The sequence below is a fragment of the Podarcis raffonei genome, chromosome 13 (genome assembly GCF_027172205.1).
Source record: "Podarcis raffonei isolate rPodRaf1 chromosome 13, rPodRaf1.pri, whole genome shotgun sequence".
Lineage (NCBI taxonomy): Eukaryota > Metazoa > Chordata > Lepidosauria > Squamata > Lacertidae > Podarcis > Podarcis raffonei.
In genome coordinates, this window is record NC_070614.1 from 16807896 (window position 1) to 16823071 (window position 15176).

Here is a 15176-nt window from a genome sequence, read left to right on the forward strand (position 1 = left end):
TACTCTCTGTAGCAGGAGAAAAGCTTGCTGCATCTTCCATGTGACAGCCCTTGAGATATTTGAAGATGGGTATCATATCTCCTCTCAGTCTCCTTTTTCCAGGCTAAACATACCCAGCTCCCTCAACCGTTGCTCATAAGGCTTGGTTTCCCACCCATCATTTTCCTGGTCGCCCTCTTCTGCACATGTTCAGCACACATTTTACCTCATGAAAATATCATGGTGGACTTTGAGAAAAGTCTGACCAAACTCTAAATAGACTATGACCACAGCATTCTCCTGATCCACCACACTTGTAATGCCATAAAAAAGAAAAAGAATGAGATTGGTCTGGTATGACAACAACAGGCTCAGGACAGAACCCTTTGGCACATCTATGGCATCAAGAGATAGTATCCCTATGCTATGAGGAGAAAATGAAAAGGAGGAAAATACCCATCTTCCCAGAAAGAGTGAGAGATTTCACATATACATATTCTGAGCTCAGAATTGTACATGCAGCTCTCTGTGTGTATGAAGGAGTACCTGCAGAAGAGCCAGGACAGAAATTCCCTATCACAAGTTTTTTTTAAAATTTTGCCTCCCTTACAGGCCTGTGTTCTGAAGTCTAGTGCTGCATCCTTGGAATCCGAGAGTCAGGGCTGAGCTCACAATCCCTTTTGTGTCTCAAACTCTGCTCTTGAATGCACTTTCCTCTTCACAAAGCAGCATGTGAGAAAAGAGGGTTTAGGTGAAATCACAAGGGTAGTCATTGCCCTGGGCACAGTTTTTTCCAGGGCACGTTTTGCTCCTCACACCACCCATGCCAGCCCTCTTCTCCTTTCAAGTGCGATCCCACATCCCAGCCCCTCAAAGCAGCGTGGGGCTGGCAGGGCGTCAGGAGGATGGAATGGGCATGTGCCCTTCCTGCTGCGTCCTCCCCATGTCACCCACCCAGCCTGTCACGGATGCTTTAGTTGTGATCCCTGCATTGCAGGAGGTCAAGCTTGATTACCTTTGGGGGCTCCTTTCAATTCTATAATTCTCTGTTTATTTAGGTGAATATATAGGGGCCCTAAAAAGGCCTGACGACAAGGCCCAACGGACCGTATGTCTATCATCACAGCCATGCCTTGAAGTCACTCAGTGTCTGCTCACAATTGTTCCTTTCCAGTCTAATTCTACCAGTGGCTAGAATTCATCTTGTCCCCTTGGGTTTACCTGCCCCATGCCTGGCCTCACGTAACATCAGCTGATGGACATATGAATGTGGTTTGGACCATCAGCCCAATGGAGAGACTTGGTTGGCCTAAGTGCTGCAGGTCAGAGGTCCTTGTTGATTCCCCGCAAGGAGCTTTCTCTACCTGCGCAGACTCTCTTGAGTGATTTACAACTATTAGGGTTCTGGATTGTGTAAGAAAGTAAAGTAAGTAGAGAAAACTGCAGAGGCTCTCTTCTGAGAACACAGTAGGTGATGAAACTGGCAGCAGGGATGCAATGGTGGAGAAGGGGCAACAGGCTTATTCCTGCTCCCCCCTCATTACAATGCCTTGAAAACACTTGAAGGAGGCTGCTGAGGGATTATTCTGTGTGGATCATTGTCTCTGCTTCTTCCAATGGACCAGCTGAGGCAAAGGGATCATTATTCTCTCCCCTGTTATTATCAATTACATGGTAATAATCTGCTTCTGATTAGACCTCCATAGACTTTCAGGAATTCAGTCTAAAAAGAATTAAATCCTCTCTGCCATCCCCAGCAAATGCTAAGGTGCTGCTGACTCGTTTAGTGAGCTTTCCCCTGGAGTTGGATCCTAGGTCTTGGGAATTTAGCTGGTGCATTCGGAGAGTGCCATTTAAGGCAAGCTGCTGTACTGAGGCTGTTTCTAATGCCAATGCTGATTAGCTGTAAACAGGGAAATCTCTGTCTATGAAAATGTATTGTTCCTAGTATGGCAGGGTTGATGCTGTTAATCTTCTCGCTGCCTCAAATGGTGAATCTGTCAAATGTCAATCGGAGCATCAGTCACCTCCATATCCCACACAAGTACTATCAGCCAGGTGACCTTATGATTGGTGCACTTGCTTCTCACATCGTGTCCTCTGTTGACTATGAAACCTTCATACAATGGCCATCCATCCATCAGATTCTTAATCTATTGTAAGTATTTAAATTTTTCAATTCCCATGTGATATTAATTCCTAAGTTACCATGTGGGCTTAGAAATGCTTCATATTTATTTTCGCTATGGGGATTTATTACTTATAGGGAGGGGTGCAAAATATCCCCTCCTCCCACAGAACATAGCATCAGTCTTAGACTTAACCCTCTCCACCACCTGAATTTTAACATCTAACATGATCAAGACAGACAATAAATTTCTAGTCAGGTTTGTAGGAAGAAGGTGTATTATCTAGGATCCAGCTTTGAAGCATAGAAAGAGCAGTCTTCCAGTCAGATATGACAGGATGTTCTTGGTGGTGTGTTTCTCTCTCACCCCCAAGCTCCCCCACCCCATTTTCCTGAGCAGTGCTTAACGGAGAGGAGGAGCCATGGCCACGACCAGTCACAGGGGTGTCATAATCTAGAGAGCCCAGCATTCTGATGTCAACAGGAAATGGATGAATGGCCAGTATTGGGCTACCTAGCTCAGGCCTGTCTACACAGAGTAGCAGTGACTCTCCAGGATTTCAGACAGGCGTCTGCCCCAGCCCCACCTGTATCGTAACCAGATGCTCTACCATTGGTTTTTTCAGAATCTTTACCGCCTATCATCTGATTGGCAAGTCCTAGGCTCTGTGATTTAACCCACAGCGCCACCTGCGTCCCACCCAAAAGTACACAGAGTAATTGTCAAGACATAACAGGCAACAGAAGGTTGCTTGGTATCGGGGACAATAGCTTCATTGATGCATGGGATACTGAGGTGAGGCTCCAGAAACCTGCAAGAGAGCAACAAACTACAAGGAGGAAGCAGCTGGAGGGAATGACTTCTAGTTTCATTTTTCTCTACACAAAGGCACAGAGTATGGGAAACAAGCAAGATGAATGGGAGCTTTTAATACAGGATGGCAAATATGACCTAGTAGGTTAGTAGGCATTACTGAAAACTGGTGGGATGAGACTCATGACTGAAATGTAGGACTTGAGGGGCAATCTGTTTTGAAGGTGTAGACCAAACAGGATGGGAGGAGGAGCATTATATGTAAAGGATGTGTACACTTGTGAATAAATCCATGACCTGGAGCATGGAAAACAGATTGAAAGTATATGGTTAACATTGTAGGAGAGAGAAATAACAGTGACCTCCAAGCCAGACTGAAGACTTGGATGATGCCTTCCTAGAGTAGATTATGAAGCATTCCAAAAGAAGAGATATAGTGGTCATAGGAGACCTCAACTTCCCCAATATCTGTTGGAACTTAGACTCTGCCAAGACTGTAAGGTCCGACCAATTGCACTATTGCATCGGGATTCAAGATTACTTTAACATTTTGGAGAATTGAGTTAACAAAATAAATTTCAATAGGGACAAATGTAAGATTCTGCACTTAGGTAGGAAGTACCTACCTCACAAATATAAGCTGAAGGATACATGGCTTACTAGGATCTAGCAATCTTAGTGGAACTCAAGCTTCACTTGAGTCAAAGGTGTGATGCAGTTTTTGCTGTGTGTGTATTTAAACCAAATTCTTTATTGCTTTAATTAAATCTGCCTGTAAGCTGCCTTGTTGCTCCCTAGCACAGAAAGGCAGGGAACCTAAGTTTCCTTAAACAGATTGACAAAAAATGGTACACAGCAAAACGTTTTGATGTCCAACTCTCATTGCAGCGTTGTACCAAAATACTATCAGCAAATTCTGGCCTTGGTGTTGTCCATTATTTCCCCTGTGCTAAATATTTCCTAATGGTTAATTAAAATTCACAGGTGCCACCCCTCTCTCAATGCAACAAAAATTGCCCTTCTGGTACTAGGAGAAAAAAGAAGGAAGGGGAGAAATTCTGCTGCTATGACTGTGCTCTGTGTTCAGAAGGCAAGATTTCATACCAGAAAGGTAGGAGACATTAGGGTCTGTGTCAATGTGAAAAGTGTCACAGTTGCTGCTATTGATGTAGTTCTGATTTCCATAGTAATTGAAGTTCACAAACTTGGAGCTCTTCATTGCAACCAGCTGATGGCCCAGCAACGAGGCCTGGCTTTTTCAGAGAGGTGCTTTGCAAGCCCGAATGATCAGATGATGGTTGGGGTTTACAAAGCACACTGTTACCTGCCCTACACCTAACATCAGAGATGACATCAGATACAGGGCCGGTAGGTGTAACTTGCAAAAATGGCCCCATGGGCCAGAGGTTTTCTATCACTGGATTACCTGGGTGGTGATGGAGATGAGTTACAGCAGTGCACCTGCAGAGGACAGGCCTCCTGCTGTCCAGACCCACCTCCTTACTGTCCCGGCAAGCGACTGAGATCATTGTCTGGGGGAGGGGGGTTCAAAGCCCTTTCTCTCCATGCTAGTCACTCCTGTGTCTGAAAAGGATCGTCTCTTCCACATCCAACTAATAAGTCCCATACTGCCAGGATGCATACCTACTCTCAAGTTGCACCCTTAAAGGGAATCCTTTCTTCTTTTCAGACATGAATGACTGTGTCGGATGCTCAGAAGATTACTATCCAAACAGGAACCGAACACAATGCATTCCAAAGTCCATCAGCTTCTTGACTTTGGAAGAACCGCTTGGGATGAGCTTAGCTTTTGGCTCCGTATTCTCCTCTTTGCTCACCATATTGTCCCTCACCATCTTTATGAAGCATCAGGACACACCGATTGTCAGGGCCAATAATCGGGACCTTACCTACGTTCTCCTCCTGTCTCTCCTTCTCTGTTTTCTCTGTCCTCTCATCTTCCTCAGCCGATCAGACAGAGTGACCTGCCTTGTCCGACAAATGGCCTTTGGTGTGGTTTTCACAGTGACTGTTTCTTGTGTGTTGGCCAAAACCATCACCGTTGTTCTGGCATTCATGGCCACCAAACCAGGATCCAGAATGAGGAAATGGGTGGGGAAAAGACTGGCAAGCGCCATTGTGTTGACATGTACTATTATCCAAGCTGGTATTTGCAGTGTGTGGCTGGGAACCTCTCCCCCATTTCCCCATTTTGACAAGCACTCTGTGACGGGAGAAATTATTCTGGAATGTAATGAAGGGTCAGCTGCCATGTTTTACTGTGTCCTGGGCTACATGGGCTTCCTGGCCATTGTCAGTTTTGTTGTAGCATTTTTAGCCAGGAAACTGCCTGACAGCTTTAATGAGGCCAAATTCATCACCTTCAGCATGTTGTTGTTTTGTAGTGTTTGGATCTCCTTTGTTCCAGTCTACCTGAGTTCCAAGGGAAAACACATGGTGGCTGTGGAGATCTTCTCCATCTTGGTCTCCAGTGCTGGTTTACTGGGTTCCATCTTTTCCCCCAAATGCTACATTATCATATTGAGGCCTGATCTGAATGACAAACAGCAGTTAATAAAGAAGAAATAGCAAAGTACCCTGTTGTCACTCTTTTCTGTTACCGCAGAACATGGGTAATGAATTTGCTGCCGACTCCTTCATATAATTTCATTTTATTTGTTTATTGAACTTGCTATGTGCATAAAAAAAAATCAGATGGTTCTCCCCCACCCCGAGATGTGGTCCCCACCTTTGGGAGCCCAAGGGCACAACTGGAAAACCAAAGAACTCTTGTGGACACAAAAAACCACCAATTTCACAGAAGAAAGTGTGGAGATGCCCAGAAACTCCACCTCCATCCTTTCTTGTAACATGAATCCATTCGTTGGGGTCCTACTCTCTGTAGCAAGAGACAAGCTTGCTGCATCTTCCATGTGACAGCCCTTGAGGTATTTGAAGATTGGTATCATATCTCCTCTCAGTCTCCTTTTTCCAGGCTAAACATACCCAGCTCCCTCAACCGTTGCTCATAAGGCTTGGTTTCCCACCCATCATCTTTCTGGTTGCCCTCCTCTGCACATGTTCAGCACACATTTTACCTCATGAAAATAGAATGGGGTACTTTGCCAAAAGCCTGACTGAACTCAAAATAGACTATGACCGCAGCATTCTCCTGATCCACCAAATTTGTAATGCCATAAAAAAGAAAAGAAATGAGATTGGTCTGGTATGAGAAGAGCAGGCCCAGGACAGAACCCTTTGGCATATCTGTGGCATCAGGAGATAATATCCCTATGCTATGAGGAGAAAATGAAAAGGAGGGAAATACCCCTCTTCCCAGAGAGAGTGACAGATGCCACATATACCTATTCTGAACTCAGAATTGTACATGCAGCTCTCTGTGTGTATGAAGCAGTACTTGAAGAAGAGCCAGGAAACAAATTCCCTACCTCATGTTTTGTTGAGCCCAATGGAGAGGCTTGGTTGGCCTAAATGCTGCAGGTCAGAGGTCCTTGTTGATTCCCCACAAGGAGCTTTCTTTACCTGTGTAGTTTCTCTTGAGTGATTGACAACTTTTAGGGTTCTGGATTGTGTAAGAAAGTAAAGTAAGTAGAGCAAGCTGCAGATGCTCTCTTCTGAGAACACAGTAGGTGATGAAACTCGCGGCAGGGGTGCAATAGAGGGGAAGAGGCAACAGGCTTATTCCTGCTCCCCCTCATTACAATGCCTTGAAAACACTTGAAGGAGGCTGCTGAGGGATTATTCTATGTGGATCATTGTCTCTGCTTCTTCCAATGGACCAGCTGAGGCAAAGGGATCATTACTCTCTCCCCTGTTATTATCACTTACATGGTAATAATCTGCTTCTGATTAGACCTCCATAGACTTCCAGGAATCCAGTCTAAAAAGAATTAAATCCTCTCTGCCATCCCCAGCAAATACTAAGTTTAGTGAGCTTTCCGCTGGAGTTGGATCCTAGGTCTTGGGAATTTAGCTGGTGCATTCGGAGAGTGCCATTGAAGGCAAGCTGCTGTACTGAGGCTGTTTCTAATGGCAATGCTGATTAGGTGTAAGCAGGGCCATCTCTGTCTAGGGAAAAGTATTGTTCCTAGTATGGCAGTGTTGATGCTGTTAATCTTCTCGCTGCCTCAAATGGCGAATCTGTCAAATGTCAATCGGAGCATCAGTCACCTCCATATCCCACACAAGTACTATCGGCCAGGTGACCTTATCATTGGTGCCCTTGCTTCTCACATCCTGTCCTCTGTTGACCATGAAACCTTCAAACAATGGCCATCCATCCATCAGATTCTTAATCCATTGTAAGTATTTCAAATTTTCAGTTTCCATGTCATATTAATTCCTAAGTCACCATGTGGGCTCATAAATACATCCTATTTATTTTCTCTATGGGGATTTATTACTAATAGGGATGGATGCAAAATATCCCCCTCCCCGTATATAGGATCAGTCTTAGACTTAACCCTCCCCACCACCTGAATTTTCTAGTCAAGCTTATAGGAACGAGGTGGATTATCTAGGATCCAGCTTTGAAGCAAAGAAAGAGCAGTCTGCCAGTGAGATAGGAGACTGTATTCTGGGTGGTGTGTTTCTCTCTCACCCCCAAGATCCCCCACCTCATTTTCCAGAGCAGTGCTTAACGGAGTGGAGGAGCCATGCCCACGACCAGTCACATGGGTGTCATAGTCTAGGGAGCCCAGCATTCTGATGTCAACAGGAAATGGGTGAATGGCCAGTAGGAACCATTGGTCTACTTAGCTCAGACCTGTCTACACAGAGTAGCAGTGGTTCTCCAGGATTTCAGAAAGGGGTCTGCCCCAGCCCCACCTGTGTGCTAAGCAGATGCTCTACCATTGGGTTTTACAGAATCTTCAAAGAAAAAGTACACAGAGCAATTGTCAAAACGTTACAGGCAACAGAAGGTTGCCTGGTATTGGGGGCAATAGCTTCATTGATGTATGAGAAACTGAGGTGGGGCTCCAGAAACCTGCAAAAGGGCAACAACCTACAAGAAGGAAGCAGCTGGAGGGAATGACTCCTAGTTTCAGTTGTCTCTACTGAAAGGCACAGGGTATGGGAAACAAGCAAGATGAATTGGAGCTTTTAATACAGGATGACAAATATGACCTAGAAGGCGAGTAGGCATTGCCTCAGGGTTCAAGATTTCTTTAACAGATTGGAGAACTGGGTTAACAAATGAATTTGAATAGGGACAAATGTAAGGTGCTGCACTTAGGCAGGAAGTACCAACTTCACAAATATAAGTTGAAGGACACCTGGCTTACTAGGATCTCGTCATCTTAGTGGAATTCAAGCTTCACTTGAGTGAACAGTGTGATGCAGTTTTCGTGTCTGTGTTTAAACCAAATTCTTTATTGGTTTAATTAAATCTGCCTGTAAGCTGCCTTGTTGCTCCCTAGCACAGAAAGGCAGGGAACCTAAGTTTCCTTAAACAGATTCACAAAAAATGGTACACAACAAAACGCTTTGATGTCCAACTCTCATTGCAGTGTTGTACCAAAATACTATCAGCAAATTCTGGCCTTGGTGTTTGCTGTCAAGGAAATCAACAAGAATTCCAATCTATTACCTAATGTCACATTAGGATTCCACATCTTTGATAGTTACTTCAGTGAAAGGATGACCTACTGGGCCACTTTGGAGCTACTCTCTACACACTATAGATTTGTACCCAACTACCAGTGCGACAAACAGAAATATCTGATGGCCGTCATTGGGGGACTTGACTTTGAGGTTTCCCTCCACATGGCAGCCATCTTAGGTGTCTACAAGATTCCCCAGGTAAGAGTCAAACATGGTGATTTCCCCTCATTCTTCTTTCCTCTGTCCTGTTGAGAAAAGTTTTCCATTCCATAATAGCCCTCTTGAAAATTTCAGATTGTTTTCAATAAAAGCTTTCATCCGTCTTCATCCATTTCCCAACGTGTGCATGTTCTTCAGAGGGTATGAATGGAACATTTTGCAGATACACTTATACACACCTAGTCTATGTATGCGAACAGCTTGGTCTGCCGGCCTCAGGTAGACTCCAACCAGGATGAATTACGGAGGCTGCTCATCAGTCCCTTGTACATTACCTTAATTAATTTGACCTGGACAATTTGGGGCTGTCAGGGGTGCCGTCAACAGCTCACTGGTTATCTACCTAGTGAAATCAGAGAGAGCTTTTCAATGGATTCATTTTAATTCACAGGAAGACACGAAAGTATGCTCTCACCCTTGAGCTAATGTTGCTCAGAGTATCACTCCAACCCCTGACAATTTCTGCCTAGAAACCAGACGCCTCCTGCTGCCTATGGTGGCTGCTCAGGACAATTCTCTTTTGGGTTCTGCAGAGCATGTCTGATCCTTGTGGAAGGAGGGGGCTCTGACAAACTCTCTTGAGAGAGAATGTCACTTTGCTACTGTATTGTTTCTAATGCATCTGACTGCTACCTTGCTCCTGTTTTTCATCACCTATTGTTTCCCAGGTCATTTTTCCTTCTCGGGTGTGACCCATCTCAAACCACCATATCATACTCTCCCCCCTTCCTTCTCTCTGGAATGTTATTGGGGTACCACTCCTCCTCATCTGCCCATTCCCTGACGGGCTTACTAAGACAGTGCGTCCAAAGCACAATGGTTTCATCATTGCTATCCACACATAATCAATGTTTCTACTGCATTAATGGGAATTAAGTATCCGTTTCCTTCTAGCTCACTTATGGCTCCTTTGCGCCAGAGGATGCTGCTCAAAGCCAATCCACTCCCTTCTACCGGATGGTGCCCAATGAAGCCCATCAGTACACAGGGATTGTTGAATTACTTCTGCAGTTTGGATGGACGTGGGTTGGGTTGCTCGCTGCGGATAGTGAGAGTGGAGAGAAATTTATGGAAATCCTGCAAACTCTGCTTTTCCAGAGAGGCATTTGCTTGGCCTTTTCAGAGAGAATTTCAAAAGGCACATATTTTGAAGAGTATTATGACAGGATCTCCCAGTGGCTCCAAGCCTATCTTGCTATTGCGGAAAGCAAAGCCAATGCTGTCATTGTCTATGGAGAAGCCAAGTCCATGGGTTTTTTGCAACTATGGCTAGCGGCAGGGGGTGCAGAAAACGTGACATCTATGGAGAAGGTATGGATTATGACTGCTCAACTGGATTTCTCAGCACTGGCCTTTCAAATGAGCCAGAGTATGCAACCATTTCATGGCTCCATCTGCTTCACAGTACACTCAAATGAGGTGCAAGGATTCAAGACCCTTCTTGACTCCCTCAATCCTTTCATGGCAGGTGAAGATGGTTTTCTTCAGCAGTTCTGGCTCCAGACATTCTATTGTTTCTTTTCAAAATCCAGTACTGAGTTCAGTGAACCCTGCACTGGACTGGAGAAGCTGGACAGCCTTCCCTCGTCTGGCTTTGAGGATGAGCATGACTGGCCACAGCTACAGCATCTACAATGCTGTCTATGTTGTGGCACATGCCCTACATGATGCCATGTACAGATCCAGGGCAAAAGACAGAGGAATTGTGAGAAGATGGAGACCGCAGCTTCAGAAATTGCAGCCTTGGCAGGTAATGGCTCTTTTTGGGGGGTATATCTTTTAATAATTATTTCATTTTATATTGTTGATAAAGCAAAGATAATGCAATTTTAATAACAGACAAAAATTGAAAGAAGAATACCCAAACTGAAAAATAGGCAGGTAGGATGTGTAGTTGCACGTGAGTTAAATAAAGACTTTAAAGTCCAAATTAAGTCCAATTGTATCAGGTCACCAAGCATAGTTCCAGATTTGCCAGGTTTTGGGCGAGGGGGTTGTTTTGAAAACGTTGGTTCTGCTGTATATGCCAAATCATATGAAACGTGTCTAGTCCTTGTCAAAATCTCAAATTATTTGTGATTATCTTTGTTATAGCTATATTCCAGAGTGAGTGGTACAAAGTGTCCAGCATCAGATTTTTGGGCTGTGTTCTATTGAGTTGCAATTACTATGAATGCTGCCACTTTAATCTTGCCAATTTTTTTGGCAACATATTTACAATGGTATCATCAGAAATACACAGTGACATTCATTTTGGACAACAAACCATCTTTTTATAGTAATATTTATCATTTCTGATCATTTCTGAGAAAACCGGATACAACCCACTCACCTGAGCTTCAGCTCTTCAAAACAGCTAGGTGTGATATTGTCAATGGCAATTTGTATCTCAACTAGAGTCTTAACAGGAACATCTTTTTTGCTCCCTTAGTCTTACCCTCTCCCCATTTTCCTGTTCTTTCATTTATACCCTTTCTGCATTGAACTTCATGGATGTTTGCATGATGATTTTGCAAGTCCTGTTTAAGTTTTGAAATACATATACAGTGTGCCTTAGTCCTATACGGAGGAATCTACAGAGGAAAGAGAGATCAAAATTTACTGTTATTATTGCTATTGTTATTATTTTGTGATTATATGAAATCTTGTCTACTGCCTTGGAAGAGGCAATGGCACATTAAAAGGTGATGCTGAACATAAGATACGTTTGAGTTTTAAACAATTGTCCTCTTCCTGCCATCTCGATGCAGCTCCACCCATTTCTTAGGAGTGTCTCATTTAACAACAGTGCGGGAGAAGAAGTGTCTTTTAGTGAGAAGAGGGAATTAGAAGCTGGGTTCGATATTACCAACTTGGTCACTTTCCCAAATAACTCCTTCATCAGAATGAAGGTTGGATGGATGAATTTGGATGCTCCCCCAGGAAAAGAGTTTTCCATCAATGAAGACAAAATGGTGTGGCACAGGAGTTTTGACCAGGTGGGGCATGATTTCAGGAAATTGCAACTCCAGTGTGTCCTAAATGTGATGCTTGCATCTTGGAAGCCTACCTGAGACATGGATCCTGTATTTTTTCTCACTTGTTGTTTATGAAAACCTCTATGAATGTTTTCAGGCTCTGATGCCTTGAAGCAGGCCAGGACATAGTTCATTATTATACACTTGTTTGTTTATTGCATTTTTATTCCACCTTTCCTTTGCTTACTTCCCATCTTATCCTAACAACCAACAGCCCTGTAAGGTAGTGTAGACTGAGAGCAGCAGTGACTGGCCCAAGGTCACCCAATGAGTTTCATTTGAACCCTGGTCTTCCACTCCCCTGTCTAGCACATTCTTTAAAGATTTCTAGGCCAGCAGAGTGTGACCTAAGCCTAACCTCCAACCAACTTCTTTGGGGAGAAAGAAAAGGGAGCTGACCCTGGAGACAGACGAGGCAGAATTCTGCAGAGAATGCTTGTTTGGAGGCTAGTAATTCTCAAGATATAGTAGCAGAAGTCTGGCAGAGTCCAGCACTATCCTTGTTTTTGAGGCTGCTTAAGTTGTGGAATGTGCGTGGCGCTGTGGTCTAAACCACAGAGCCTAGGGCTGGCCGATCAGAAGGTTGGCGGTTCGAATCCCAGTGACAGGGTGAGCTCCCATTGCTCGGTCTCTGCTCCTGCCAACCTAGCAGTTCAAAAGAATGTCAAAGTGCAAGTAGAAAAATAGGTACCACTCCAGCGGGAAGGTAAACAGCGTTTCCATGCGCTGCTCTGGTTTGCCAGAAGCGGCTTAGTCATGCTGGCCACATGACCCAGAAGTTGTACGCCGGCTCCCTCTGCCAATAAAGCGAGATGAGCGCCGCTACCCCAGAGTCATCCGTGACTGGACCTAACGGTCAGGGGTCCCTTTACCTTAACTTGTGTGACAATTGTCTCTTGGCCCAGTGTATTTAGTCTGGGGTTTTCAGTCCCCAACATCTGTGTTTTTTCAGGTGGAAAAACTGAAGGAACCTGACAGTGTATGTGGTAGCTGCTTATTTAAATCACTTAGAATGTCAAAACACCTTTTCAACTCTACTTTAAATCCTTTTGAGTTTTATAAGAAATGTATTTTTCCAAATAATAATATTACTCTACAGTTGGACTCCCTGCCTCCCTCCCTCCCTCCATCCCTCCCTCCCTCCTTTTGATTTTTATTTTTTAAAAAACACATCAAAATGGCCATTACTTCACTTTCAGAGCCACAAAAACATCTTCTGTCTCATTCGATGCCATTAATGGCTGTTGACAGCTCATTGCTTTCAAAATTCTCTTAATATTCAGCAGGCCATTTCTCCCATCCACTTGATCCCTTGCAGCCCAGAAAATGGAGTTCAGATTCTCCAAATGTCCATTATTCCCCCTGTGCTAAATATTTTCTTATGGTTAATTAAAATTCACAGGTGCCACCCCTCTCTCAATGCAACAAAAATTGCCCTTCTGGTACTAGGAGAAAAAAGAAGGAAGGGGAGAAATTCTGCTGCTATGACTGTGCTCCGTGTTCAGAAGGCAAGATTTCATACCAGAAAGGTAGGAGACATTAGGTAGCTTTCAGATATGTGCCATATTAGAATTCCTGTGAAGGGTCTGTGGCAGAGTGAAAGGTGTCACAGTTGCTGCTAATGATGGAGTTCTGACTTCCATGGTGATTGAAGTTCACAGACTTGGAGCTCTTCATTGCAACCAGCTGATGGCCCAGCAACGAGGCCCAGCATTTTCAAAGAGGTGCTTTGCAAGCCCGAATGATCAGATGATGGTTGGGGTTTAGAAAGCACACTGTTACCTGCCCTACACCTAACATTAGAGATGACATCAGATACAGGGCCGGTAGGTGTAACTTGCTAAAATGGCCCCCTGGCCAGAGGTTTTCTATCACTGGATTACCTGGGTGGTGATGGAGATGAGTTACAGCAGTGCACCTGCAGAGGACAGGACTCCTGCTGTCCAGACCCACCTCCTTACTGTCCCGGCAAGCGACTGTGAGATCATTGTCTGTGGGAGGGGCGTCCAAAGCCCTTTCTCCCCATGCTAGTCACTCCTGTGTCTGAAAAGGATTGTCTCTTCCACATCCAACTGGTAAGTCCCATACTGCCAGGAGGATGCATACCTACTCTCAAGTTGCACCCTTGAAGGGAATCCTTTCTTCTTTTCAGACATGAATGACTGTGTCGGATGCTCAGAAGATTACTATCCAAACAGGAACCGAACACAATGCATTCCAAAGTCCATCAGCTTCTTGACTTTGGAAGAACCGCTTGGGATGAGCTTAGCTTTTGGCTCCGTATTCTCCTCTTTCCTCACCATATTGTCCCTCGCCATCTTTATGAAGCATCAGGACACACCAATTGTCAGGGCCAATAATCGGGACCTCACCTACGTTCTCCTCCTGTCTCTCCTTCTCTGTTTTCTCTGTCCCCTCATCTTCCTCAGCCGACCAGACAGAGTGACCTGCCTTGTCCGACAAATGGCTTTTGGACTTGTTTTCACAGTGACTGTTTCTTGTGTGTTGGCCAAAACCATTACCGTTGTTCTGGCATTCATGGCCACCAAACCAGGATCCAGAATGAGGAAATGGGTGGGGAAAAGACTGGCAAGCGCCATTGTGTTGACTTGTACTATTATCCAAGCTGGTATTTGCACTGTGTGGCTGGAAACCTCTCCCCCATTTCCCCATTTTGACAAGCACTCTGTGACGGGAGAAATTATTCTGGAATGTAATGAAGGGTCAGCTGCCATGTTTTACTGTGTCCTGGGCTACATGGGCCTCCTGGCCATTGTCAGTTTTGTTGTAGCATTTTTAGCCAGGAAACTGCCTGACAGCTTTAATGAGGCCAAATTCATCACCTTCAGCATGTTGTTGTTTTGTAGTGTTTGGATCTCCTTTGTTCCAGTCTACCTGAGCTCCAAGGGAAAACACATGGTGGCTGTGGAGATCTTCTCCATCTTGGTCTCCAGTGCTGGTTTACTGGGTTCCATCTTTTTCCCCAAATGCTACATTATCATATTGAGGCCTGATCTGAATGACAAACAGCAGTTAATAAAGAAGAAATAGCAAAGTACCCTGTTGTCACTCTTTTCTGTTACCCCAGAACATGGATAATGATTTTGCTGCTGACTCCTTGATATAATTTCATTTTATTTGTTTATTGAACTTGCTATGTGCATTAAAAAAAAAATCAGATGGTTCTACCCCACCCTGAGATGTGGTCCCCACCTTTGGGAGCCCAAGGGCACAATTGGAAAACTGAGGAACTCTTGTGGACACAAAAAACCACCAATTGCACAGAAGAAAGTGTGGAGATGCCCAGAAACTCCACCTCCATCCTTTCTTGTAACTTGAATCCATTGGTTTGGGTCCTACTCTCTGTAGCAGGAGAAAAGCTTGCTGCATCTTC

General features: G+C 44.5%; 1 pseudogene; it reads left to right on the forward strand.

Moving 5' to 3' along the window:
- The first annotated feature begins 8432 nt into the window (after window positions 1–8432).
- LOC128400750 (vomeronasal type-2 receptor 26-like) lies at window positions 8433–14833 on the forward strand (annotated as a pseudogene).
- The last annotated feature ends 343 nt before the right edge of the window (window positions 14834–15176 follow it).